Source organism: Echinops telfairi, unplaced genomic scaffold, assembly GCF_000313985.2.
Source record: "Echinops telfairi isolate 266 unplaced genomic scaffold, ASM31398v2 ScPeMD7_7458;HRSCAF=8496, whole genome shotgun sequence".
NCBI lineage: Eukaryota > Metazoa > Chordata > Mammalia > Afrosoricida > Tenrecidae > Echinops > Echinops telfairi.
The window spans coordinates 29,867,582-29,880,270 of record NW_022111358.1 but is presented as its reverse complement, the minus strand read 5'-3'; the positions used below and the strand labels follow the sequence as shown (position 1 = coordinate 29,880,270).

Sequence of the window (12,689 nt, the reverse complement as noted above, 5' to 3'; positions counted from 1 at the left end):
ACATATAACCTCCTCCCTGGGGGACAGACAACAGAAAAGTGGGTGAAGGGAGACGTTGGACAGTGTAAGATATGACAAAATAATAATTTATGAATTATGAGGGTTCATGAGGGAGGGGGGAAGGGAAGGGAGGGGGGGAAATGAGAAGCTGATATTAAGGGCTCAAGCAGAAAGCAAATGCTTTGAGAGTGGTGATGGCAACACATGGACAAATGTGCCTGACACAATGGATGTGTGGATGTATGGATTGTGATAAGAATCGATGAGCCCCCCAAAATATGATTTTAAAAAAAAGAGAGATTTACAGTATTGGAAACCCAAGGGGGCCATTTTACTCTGCTGGTAGGGTTGCTGTGAGTCAGGATGAACTCACCTGACATGATAGGGTATTGATTTATTTTCTTTTTAGGACACCATCTCTCGAAGCCAGAGGGGAAGTTTGGCTAGACTCTAGAGCACGGGTGTCAAACTGGAGGCCCATGGGCTGCATGCGGCCCCGAGGTAATTTTTTGTGGCTCACAATGTTCTGAAATAAAATGAAAATAGAAAAAAATGTTATGAAGAAGATAGCGCTTAGGGGAGATCAGGCAGTACCGTACACACAATTCCCTCGTTAATCCTTTAACTACTGAAGACGAGTAAACGAGTGGCCCAATGCTTTTTCTGGGGGCTGCGGACGTAAATGAACCCCCTGGCTCACTTCCGGCGACGTTGGGAAGTGATATGTCTGCCACTCTGTGTCACGTAATGTAAACAGTTCCCAATAGAGAAAAGGTGAAAAAGAGCACTCAGGGTTGTGCTGTTATGAATCATACCTAGCAGCATTTTAACATTTTTAGAGGGAAGCCATTACGATTGTGTATCACGTTTGTCAGCTGTCCAACATTTTGCGTTTTTTATGTTACTTTGTTATATTTTCCGGTCACAACATAAGAGGTAAGTGAAAACCAGTAGGAGGAAAGCGCTGGCAAGTTTCGGGTAAAAAAAAATAATTTTAGTTTTGTAAATACATAAAGTAAAATAAATGTTTAAATAAAAGCAATTATATAGTGTTTTAATGATCCTATCCACAGTCCTTGCGGTAGTCAGATGCCCAGGCTCAGTGGTAAGAGCTCCTGTGTGAATGAGGCAGGGAGGAAAGGAACACCGGCTGGGAGGGTGCCAGAGGAGGAGGACAGGTTTGGACCGGATGGCATAAGGTTATGGGATCTGGAGTCCAACCACCTGGCTCTAAACCCACCTGGATGAGCTGTGACGACCTCTGTGACCTTGGAAACTTCATCCTCTCTTGTCAGTGAATCAAAGGCAAATCAGATGGCCTTTCCTCACTGTTGTGGGAAAGTAAAGAGGTAACAGGTGTGAACGTGCTGTGTTAGCAGCCAACCACTAACTAAATATTAGACCCACTGTTATTAGGGAAGCAGTCAACTGCATGGGATAGCACAGCTAAAGGAGAGTTTAGATGAGCTAGAGTATAGGCCATCTCTGTCCTGGAGTGGAAATAAGATAAACAGATCGATCAACACACACACTACACAAACCAATACAGTGATTTGCACACTGAGATGGGTCTACAGAAGGCTGATGGGACCCTCTCAGTTCCCTTACAGAGGCTCTCAGTTGAATATAGGGTGGGCCAAGAAAGTCAAATCTGAGTAGTGTCAGGTGGTTGGGGAATCATGTGGATTTGAGAGTCAAAGTTGGTACTGCTTTTCTGGGGATGGATTATCCGTCGTTCTCACTAGAGTCTCAGAAGGTCTATGGCATTCTGACACCCCCCACCCCGCAACCAAAGAACGGCTGAGCGTCACTGATGTTTCTCTCCAGAAATTAAGAAGCGTTATCCTTGGAGAGAGGCAATGGAAGGAGGAGGAGATGACCGCTTTCAATATTTCTGAGCGATTTGCATTTTCTAATCACAAACATGTACCGTGGGGCTTCCAACGCTCATGAAACCATTTCATTTTAGCACGAATTTCTAAAAGCTCCCTCTTCGTGGTTTCATGTAAAACCCTGCCCACGGCGGTTAGTTCCATAATGGGAGAATGAACCCTGCGGGCTTGTGATTACCAGAGGACTGCTCACCTCAAGGTCAACGGCTCCAAACCACCAGTGGGAGAGAGTCAGGAAGCTCCGGCACAGAGCTCCTCTTGGAAACCCACAGAGGCAGTTCTATCCCGACCTGTCACTCTGAGATGGAATCGACTGATGGCAGTGAGCTTTGATCTGTTGTTTTTGTTCCGTTTTCTTTACTCTAAGGTTTACAATCACAAACGCTTAATAGCTGTCATTTAAAAACCCTGTTAAGTTTCAGCAGACCGCATGCAAAAATGACTCCATTATGCAAAGCCTTTCTTTTATTGTCCTCAATTATGCAAAGTCTATACTGTATGGATTGGCTTCCATTCAGGAGTACACGAATGGAGGAGAAGAAAAAAAAAGGCAAACAATTTCAACGATTTCAACTTAGGTACAAAAAGTGTCAAATACGTGTCCACCTTCATGTATACTGTTGGCATATGAAGCTTCAAGGGATTGAACAGGGCAGGGTTAAATCCATACCCTCTCCCCACGCACTCTAGTAATTACTGTGTCCACGTCACGTTTCCGGGTGCGCGTGTCCTCATTCACGCAGGAACTGAAGTTCAAAGCAGGCAGGAGTCACCCAAGTTCTCTTTGCTACACCCCGAAACTCAACCCAGGAGCTGGGCCCCCTGAGGATCCGGCGACACCTGACGATTGTCTAACTGGCTGAGTCCCACGTGGTAACAGGCTTCCAACCTCGCCCCCACGTGCTGCCAAGGGCCAGGAACCAGAAGAGCGGGCAGGCGGGAGTCGCATCAGGGGCATTTAAAGTGTCCTGACGTCACGCACTGCCAGTAACTCAGCTGAGTTTTCAGCAAGACATTCCAGCCATCTCCCTTCCCTCCCCCCGCGCTTCTGGGCCAAGGCCTCCGCTCTTCCCCGGCTGTTGCGGAGGGAGGAGCACCACGCCGTCTGGAACAGCCAGTCCAGGGGCGTCCCCAGTTTCTCTTGGTCCCGCCCCTTCGCCAAGCGGCCTTGTCATTGGCCGATGGGTGGGGCTTCGACTATACAGTACACGCACCGCGGCCCCTGGGTGGTGGAGAAAACTGGCCAGCTCATGAATTATGCATAACGGCGTGTCTAGACCGGGCAGGCTCTAGGGCGAGGATTGGCTAGAGGGCTTGTCAGTCATTCGCTTCCGGAGCTGCGGCGGCGTAGACTGGGAGGAGGAGCCTGGGGTTCCGACGTCGCGCAGAGGGAGCGAGCCCCAGCCGGATCCCTGACGAGCACCCCAACTTGTTCTGTCTTCCCGCTTGCTGGCAGGGTCCCCGCGGCCCGAGAGAGCCCCGCGGCCCGCACCCCAACCCCAGCGCAGTCCCGGCCGGTCGGGCCTCAGCCGGAGAAACAGGTGAAGGGGGTGAAGGGTGGGGCCGCCTCCGCAGACACCCCCCAGGCCTGGGGGCCTCGGGGAGCCCGGGGGCGGGTGCCAGCTTCCGAGCGTGTGTGTGTTTGTGAAACTGGAAACTTGGGCGGGGTGGGCTAGGTGAGGGGGCCTGCAGCGTCACTCTGAGGGGACCACCCCCCGGGATGACAGGCGGCGGCACTGAAGGGAAAGGGGCGCCGCGAGGAAGTTTCGCTCTTCGGAAAAGGGAGCGAAGCGGACGTAGAGGGAGACAGCTCAAGGGGGAGGCGGGAGAGAGAGCACTCGGGGATGGGGTGGCAGGCCTCAGGGACAGCCCCCCGACTTCCTGCTCCCCGGGATTCGGGGGACGTTCTGGCCACAGGCGGGCACTGGGGGCGGGGGCGTGGAAAGAGCCCGGTCCCCGCCGCGCTGGCAGGTCCGGCGGCTCCCGGCGGAGCCACTTCCTCCTTGCCCGGTGCCCCGCTCCTTTAGGTGCCGGCTGTGACCCTCTGGAGGTAGAAATAGGTGTCTGGTCCCGGGAGCCTCGCGGGCTGCTGGGTGGCGGGGAGGACTATTGCATAAGAGGCTAGTTTCCTGTAGGGAAATTGACAGACTTGTACTCTTTCTAAATCCCTTCCCATCTAATGAAGGGTAAGCCGGGCGTTTCCCCCCCCTTTTTGAAACACGAGGAAGCAAAACCAGACCCCAGTGTAGCCAGCCCTAGAAAGGAATAAACCTTTCTTCGTTGACATTGTTCTTTTATATAAACACCTGGTAGGCGCCGAAACGCTGCCGGAAGATAAATAATTGAGCCATTGCGTTTACTGGATTGTGGTGTTGCTTAATTGCACAGGACAGAATGAACCAAGCGGCTGTGGGAGTTTTCTGTCTCCGAGCCAAGATCTTGGGTAAATGCAGCAGAGAGGGGAACAAAGACAGGTTGTATGCAAACTTTACCTGTTTGGGGGTGGTGGCTGGGCGTAAGTGAGCAAAATTCAGACGGTCGCTTAAGTTACTTTTTTCTTGTTTCGTCCACATCACTCTTAAAAATCTAGTAGGTGTAGGTGTGCCAACACCATCAGCAGTTAGTCACTTTTTATTATTAAATACATAGATGTATAGTGTGTACCTACTGGTGTTTATTGCTCGTGTGCTAATAAAGATTCGGTTTGAATAAATCAAAATGGTAAATCATCTCGGTCTCCCTATGTGGACTTGCACTGTGATTGAGTTCAGCTAAATGTCGATGGTTTTTCCCCATCTTATTTCAAATGTGCCCTCAAGAGGCAACACAGTTAGTCATAACATATGTAAGACTGGAATAGTAACAGAAGTTTTGTTCTGATGTTTGCATAGGAGGGTGGGAGAAACGTCCGGAATTGAAAAAAAAAAATGCTGTTGATGTTAGAAGACTTGGTCTATATCCATGCCCACAACCATCCGAGACCCACTAGCAGATTTATGGAAGTGGATGAGTGTGTGCGGATCTTTTCGGGAAGGATCCGTTTAGAAATTCAGTTATAACTTGACACACAAAGAGTTAGTGATAGAAGTGATTAACATGGCATAAACCTTTTTAATCGATAAGGAAATTGAGGCCAAAGGGACACGGTAAGAAAGTACTAGAGGCGGAGCTCATTCTTTTTGTTTATGTTGTGTTCTTTTGACCATCCATGCTTGAGTATTAGGTCTTGACTTAGAAAGACTAAGCTGTTCTGGGGAAAGTGTCTGGGTGATTCTAAGGACGTTCATTTCCCTTGGACTCCCGGTTGATAATTTGCATTTCCACTCCAGGTATACTGTATCAGAGTCAATGCTGTGCGTTAGGTGGTGAGCTGCTGGCCCCAAGGTCTTAGATCAAACCCACCAGCCCGGTGCGAAGGGAGAAAGAGGAGTCTGCCTGCTTCTGTAAAGATTTACAATCATAGGAACCCCTTTTAGGGTTGCGATGAGTCAGAGTTGGTTTGGTGGCAGTAGGTTTGATTTTTGGACTTATCATAACATGCATAAACTTTAAAGACTAATTGACACTCAGGGGACATGGTTTATAGGAGGTTATCATTTGGGGGCTCTGGGTTCAAAGCCCCAAAGGTTGAGCTCTGGGCTGCTAGCCTAGAGGTTGCTGGTTCCAACCTACCCAGTGGCTCCACAGGAGACAGACCTGTAAAAATTCCAGCTGAGAAAACCCTAGGGGGGAGGGCAGTTCTGTTTTCTCACCTGTGGTCGGATGTGCCTGTTGGCACCCAACCACAACTGGGTCAGTTAATCAAAGTCAAGCCCCAACCAGAGAAAATAATTCTTCCAAATTCTCAATGGATTGCTGCACCTGGGTTTTACAACCCTGCCCCCAAATTAGAGACTTTTCACTAAACCAGTTACTTAATCCTTGGTTCATTGAGCCCATCCCTTACCACTTGTTATTCACTGCCTTTAGCTTTCAAAGGGAGAGCTTTGCACCCAATTTGGACCAAAGGTCTCCTGCTAGCAGATTAGTCACCTGATGAACTTTTGTGTGGAGATCTCTAACTCTGTTTGTTAAGTCAAGTACTGGTTTAATCATGGAGTGCCTACTATGTGCCAGCCACTGGCTGAGGAGGGTTAGTTTGTACACAGCAAAGGAAATCACTGCAGCAAACCTCTTTCCCAGGGAGGTGGAGGCTGACCTTACCCATAGGTGTCCTGTCTTAGTGAAATTGGGATGAAAAAAGCCTCACGTTTTTTGAGGAATTTTGATTGGCTAAAAATGGTTACTCACATTTTATGCCTTCTACACTTTAATTTTCTTTTTCCCATAACATTGGGTCTGCTCAGAGAGCACTTGAGAGACATCCTCACATCCTGAAGGCCTTGTGGGACCATAAAGTAACTGTAACCCTGAGCTCCAGCAGGAGGGCACAGCTGGCCTCTTTGCTCTCTCTCTTGGTATGGTGCAAAGAAATCATATTGTGGTTTCCACATTTGTTGGTAGAACTTTGACCTATTGTGGTGAACTTCACTGGCATCTTGTTTGAAACATTTCTAATCTTTAGAAGGAACATCATACAGTAGAATCACAATTCCTGAGGACTCCCAGGGTGTATGAAATAGGGTCTCTGTTCTCACCAGACTGGGGTTGGGGGGTCCCGTCTGGATTTGGGGCAGGGGGAATGGCAGGGCAATGAGTGATTCAAAGCTTAGGCTTGGATCCTGAACCGGCTGCTTCCCAGTCGGAATTGGAACTTCAGTTTTCTTCGTTGTAAAAGGAGGATGATAACAGGCCTGGTTCATGGCTCCATGAGCCAATGATCTTGGCAGAGGCTGAGCCGAGTGCCTGGCACACAGTCAGGGCTCCACAATTCTCTGGGTTCTGTTGTTGTTGGTGGTGTTCAATGTTCAAGAAAAGAGAAAAAAAATTAAAAAGAGAAAAACGAGCTGATCCCAAGGGCTCAAGTAGAAAGCAACTGTTTTCAGAGTGATGATGGCGACAAATATACAAATGCGCTTGACACATGTGCTTGACACAACGGATGGATGGATGGATTGTGATAAGAGTTGTATGAGCCCCCAATAACATGATTTAAAAAAGAAAGAAAGAAAAGGGAGAGAAAAGGCTTTGTCACCAAACAGGGTTTTGCGGCACTCTCCCGCAGCGCTGAGTAGTCACCTTGTCTCAAGGCTGAGGGAGCATGCCTGTGAGAGGCTTCAAGCAGCAAGGTGTGTTCAGAGAGTTACAGGTGGAGCCTCTTAATTTAGGAGGACACCGAAAGGGAAAGGAGGCTGCTGAGTCACCGTGCTTCCTCTCCTTGATCGTTCATAATAGGAGTCCGGTGTCATTCAGTTGTTTTGTCCCCCCCAGACTCCCACCCTTTGACCCCTTACCCGTCTTATAATTTTCAGCCAAAAGGTAGACAGGCCTATGAGTTGAACATCGGGGAGATAAGCACTCAGAGTAATCAACCATATGAGATTGAAAGGTCAGTATTTATCCAGGGTTCGAGCTCAGGAGGTGGGGTGGGGTGGGGTGGGATGGGCAGTGGGGGTGTGGCGTTGAACACAGGAAAGACGGAAGGAGAGAAATGTAAACCCAGGGAGGAAATGGGAAGAGTGCTGTTAGGTTGTAATCAGTATCCCAACAATCTGTGTATGAATGTTTAATAGAAATCCAACTTGCTCTGTCAATCTTTATCCAAGTTACAATAGTAAAGCAAAAAACCTGGTTTTGTGTTTGTAGAACTAGAAGGTCTGTTTTATATGTTGGGTACCAGTGAGTTGATTTTGGACTCCACGGACAGAGTAGCACGGCCCCGTAGGGTTTTCCAGGCTTGTCACCACTATAGGAGTAGCTACTCAGGCCTTTCTCCCGTCAAGCCACTAGGTAGGTTAGAACCTCCAACCTTTTGGTGAATAGCAGAGCACCTCTAGGGCTCCTGACAGCTCATGCACATCAAGTTAATAGTTTAGTATGGATTTTCCCAGAGTTTTTGCAGTTAAGTATTTCTACTTAACAATTTATCTTGAGAGTGGACTTACCGGCATGTCCAGTCTTCGTTTTCGAGACCTTAATAAAAGCATTAGGAACGCACATCTGCCTATCAAATAAAATAGAAATAATGCGTGGATTACCTGACTTTCCTTTCTGCCATTCCATTCATACAAATAAATGATTGTATTTACCACTACCTTTTAACTTGCCTTTTGAGTTTTCAAGTACATTGGCCCAGGAAACTTTTCTTTTAAGGCCTCCCAAGGTAATGGCTATTATTGTATTGTCGATAACAGTTGCTAGGGGTGTGAAGACTGGGCTATGAGATCAGATTCATTGGCTTTAAATCTCAGACCCCCCCACTTCTTCAATCTTGAGCACATTTCATTACATTTCGTGAGTCTTAGTTAACTTTTTAAAAAATCTTAGTTACTTGTTCGTAAAAGACAGGTACCAAGTCTACTTTGGAAGGGTAGTCATGAGGATTGCACAACAGAATGCTTGTGAGGCGTTGACACAATTCCTGGCAAGATCGCTAACACTCGAGTACTAATAATTACTGTAATTGACTACTGCGCTATCTAAGTTGGGCAAATCATGATTCACCATGGCCTTTAATGACCCAAAGGAAGAAGTAATTGGGAGATTCTAATCTATCAGGAAAAAATGAATTGAATGGGGACCAGGGGGGTTTACATCCTGGTGGAGGAAATGGAGGCTGGTCAGGAAATAGATGTAGCCATGGCAACCTGGACATGCCTGTGTATACAAGTGCCCTTGTGACAAGTCTGCTTGTGTTCCAAAATCCACGACTGGCCCATTTCGCCAACACACAACAAAATGTATTACCATGCAAGACTGTGGGCAGCCTACTGGAGTTCTTCAGGACACCCACAATTGAGGGGTGGCAGAGGAGCTGAGACGAGTGTCAGCCTGGTGAGCCTTGGTTTGAGTCAGGGAAGGAAGGGGAGGAGGGATGGCAGAGGGAGGACATGACCTGGTTGTAGGCAGGTGATGATTTGCTCTGCCCTTCTCTGCTGGATTACGACATTGGTGACAAGCATTCGAAGTACCCAGGAGAGCTGACAAACCTGTCTTAGAGGAGGAGTATCCTTAGCAGTGAGGATGGCGAGACTTTGTCTCATGTCGTTTGGACCTGTTATCAGGAGAGACCAGTCCCCTGGAGGAGGAGGGCATCATCCCTGGTTAGTGAACAAGAGGATGCCCCTCAACAACATGGATTGTCCCCGTGGGCTCCACTCTCACAGCACTTGGCGCGATGGGGTAGGGTGAGGCCGTGCTGTAGTTCTGTGGAACCCCGGGGCTTAATGAGCTGGCACCGTCTCGATGGCACCTAACAACAGCAGTGCCCTGCTGCATTAAAAGTCCCTTCACATCTCTGCGGCTCGGTGTGTTTCATGGAAGGAATAGGGCTTTTCTGTGTTGCTCTCCTTTGCGAAAGGAGTCTCTTGCTCAGCCTCTCCGTGGCACAGGTCCTCCCGCCCCAGCTCTCCGGCTGGGTATTGAAAGCAAGAGGGAAGGGTCTGCAGGTCACTCGGTTGTTGCTCCGCAGTATGTGGGACAGGCGGATGCCAGCAGAGCTTGAAAGAGAAAGTAAACCTTCTGGTAAATAAATGGCTTCCCTCTGGTGGAGGAGGGGTGCAGCGATGAGGGGATATTCAGGTAGTTTTTGTAGAGGCTGTTTCTGAAAACTTACTTGGATTTGTTCAGGAAACCCCTGCCCTGTCTGGTGTTAACCACCTGTGTTCCCGCTTTGCTGGTTGATGTTGGTGGCCCTGACCTCTCGTTCTTGTTATGAGAAGCGGAGGATTTGAGTGGGAACCTGAGAGTCTGCTTAGATGAAAATTTCCTCAACTGCCTTTTGTGAGCAGCTTTGCTAATGTAGCTTTGTCTGGTTATTAGCAAGCCCGTGCTTCCCACAGAACCTGAAAGCCCTGGACTTTTCCTTTCCTCTCCCCCCGCCCGCCCCCGGGGCACCCAGATGTAATCCTCCAAACCTCAAAACCCAGATGGTCGCCGAGTAATTACCTCTCTTATAAGCCGAACAAAGTGCAGTATTATTGCATGGAGTGAGCTTTTGAAATGGTCGGCCTTGGAGTTGTGTCCGTCCCCCACCCCCTTAAATGTGGTTCAGACACAATAAATATTTAATCATTTAATCTCAGGCTGACTTTCCCTGACAAATCAGTTTTGTATTTGAGTTTCGTTTTATCGATAGGTTTAGGGGAAGCAAATGTATTGAAACATGAACCTAAATAAAATTTAATAAGGATGGTGACGTTGTTGCCATGGGGGAAGTGGGGATCATTGTAGCATTCCAAAGCCATGGAGCAGGACTTCATCTTCACTCCCTGTGCGCTCCTTCCTTTCCGTCTGAGTGCGCCCTGAGTGGTTAAAAGCATGGGAGACAGTTGAGCATCCTAATTGCTTTGTTGGGAATTCTGACTTCATGGCGCACTTCAAGATGCCCATTTCTGCAGAAGAATCGGAGCTTGTTGATTCCATGAGGGTAGGGGAATGAGCTGGAGGTGGAGGACAGCAAGTCCATCATTCGAGATTACGAACTGCTGCCCTTGCCCTAAGGAAGATCTCTGCTTCTCAACCACAGACTTAGAGAAAGAATATATCCAAGTTGAGTCCCTCAGTCCCCAATTCTAGTTTTATTTATTGTAAAAGCAGGGCTTCAGCAAAAGTGATCCGTATTAAGAGGTGTGTAGGAAGTGGGCAGCTTGTCTCCTCACCACCGCTTCTGATCTTTCTTTTCCATGGAGAGCGAGTTACTTATGCTTTCTTGATTTTACCACTCTGCCCCCAAACACAACAAACCGTTTTGCTTAATGGAACCCTGGTAGTGGAGTGGGTTATGCATCCATTAGGCTGCTAACTGTAAGGTCAGCAGTTTGAAACCACTAGCTGCTGCTCGGGAGAAAGCTGAGCCTTCACTGCCGGGAAGATTTATAGTTTAGGACCCCCCCTGCCCTGTGGGTTGCCATGTCCGTGAGCTTTGCTTTGGGAGATACATTTGTTTCTGTAGGGGGTGTCTCTAGCAGCCATTTCTGAGTGTGGTCCAGAGACCCCGGGAGATCCTTTTAGGTGATCTTAAAGATGAAAACTATCTTCTTTTTTTTAATCATTTTATTAGGGGCTCATACAACTCTTATCACAATCCATACACACATCAGTTGTGTAAAGCGCATTTGTACATTCATTGCACTCATCATTCTCAAAACATTTGCTCTCCACTTAAGCCCCTGGCATTAGGTCCTCATTTTTCCCCTCCTTCCCCGCTCCCCCCGAAAACTCTTTTCATAACACCGCTTCTCGCATTTCTCAACCTGCTGGCATATGCACTTGACATGGTCGCTATGATAGTTTTCACAGCTGTCATCTCCCAGAACAAAGAAAAAAAAGGAAGCACAACAAAAACTGGTTCTACTTCAGAACATCCTTGGTGCGACAGTAAACGTTACTCGTTTCACTGAATCCTGACCCTTGAGCATGTCTTTCATGTCGTGTCTGACGAGAGGGGGGCACGCAGGAGGCCGTGTGGGATGACTGCGGCAGGGACGGGCACTGTTTGAGTTACCTTCTTGGACTTGGTGCTTTTCCATGAAACACCAGTCGTGCTTGAAAAACGGGCTGGCAGACCAACGGGGTGTTGGCAGACGTCTTCTCAAAAACAGAGAAAGAAAACACATGCCAGTCTCTCTTGCCAATTTCAGTGGTAGGGTTTTCCTGTGAAAATTCGAATTTGAGAGAACCGGACAGCTTCTCGGTTCCAGCGGTTCCAGTGGAACCCTGGGATCTTTTGGATCGAGCGCAGTGAAGGGCGTCAAGAACTGGACGGTCTGGTTGCTTAGGAGGCGAGGCGTTTAGTGGACAGTGGTGGGATAATTTGGGAACGGATATCGGCAATGGCTGTAAGACACGAAGAGTGTGATCAGTGGCACTGAATTATACATGGAGACATTGCAGATTTTGAGAAGGCTTTGTTGTATGTATTTTTGCCACAATTAGAAAAAAAAGGATGACATGAGTAAGAATGAGTTCAAGGAAGAAGAAAATGTTCTAGGATTGAACGTGGTGATAATTGGGCAACTCTTCTTGAACTGCTTGACTTGTTGGATTGTATGACCTGTGGATGAAGTGCTGATAACACTGTTTAAAAATAAAAAAAGATTAGGAAGGTCTGCTTATCTCTGAATCTGTGTCCTCCAAATGGCTAGTGGGTGTTATTAGATAAAGCCCCCTTGAGAAAAAATTTCAAAATGCAAGAAAAGATGAATGGATTGCAATGTAGCAGAGTATTAAAAAGCTCATTGAAATGAGTGTGTGTATGTGTTTTAATTTTTTATTCTGAATTAGGTGCTTGAAAGGATTGTATATTCCACATTGTAACTAACCATTAAGAAATGAACACTTGTTGAGTTTTTGGTGTATTATTAAAGAAGAATAACCAAAATTATCAAAAAAGACTACTAATACATGCCTTCCTTTTCCAACTTCATATCTCTGAGGTTGTGTTTTCTTCATATACGCCAACCATAGCAACAGACGTGAAAACTCACCTGTCTTCTGTTAAGACAGTCATTAGGGAGCTTTGCAAAGTTTAGATAATGCCACTCTTTTCACTAAATTAAAAAAATACACGTCGCTCTTCAATAAAAATTATTCAGGTTAATATACAACAGGTTTATTAATTTTTAAAAGAACTAAAGCAAATATTTCTCTCCCTTTAAAAATTTTTTCCCCCCAGTTTTAATTCCAGGGATTCCCTGG

The 12,689-nt window shown here is 47.2% G+C and overlaps 1 protein-coding gene across 4 annotated transcripts in view; it reads left to right on the top strand.

Moving 5' to 3' along the window:
• The first annotated feature begins 3,295 nt into the window (after positions 1–3,295).
• The window catches only part of STAT3 (signal transducer and activator of transcription 3), a 65,445-nt gene continuing 56,051 nt past the window's right edge, over positions 3,296–12,689 (top strand). For all 4 annotated transcript variants that reach the window (XM_030888161.2, XM_004707177.2, XM_004707178.2 and 1 more), the window contains exon 1: positions 3,296–3,433. The gene's annotated coding sequence lies outside the window, so the exon portion shown is untranslated. The remainder of the gene's footprint in view (positions 3,434–12,689) is intronic.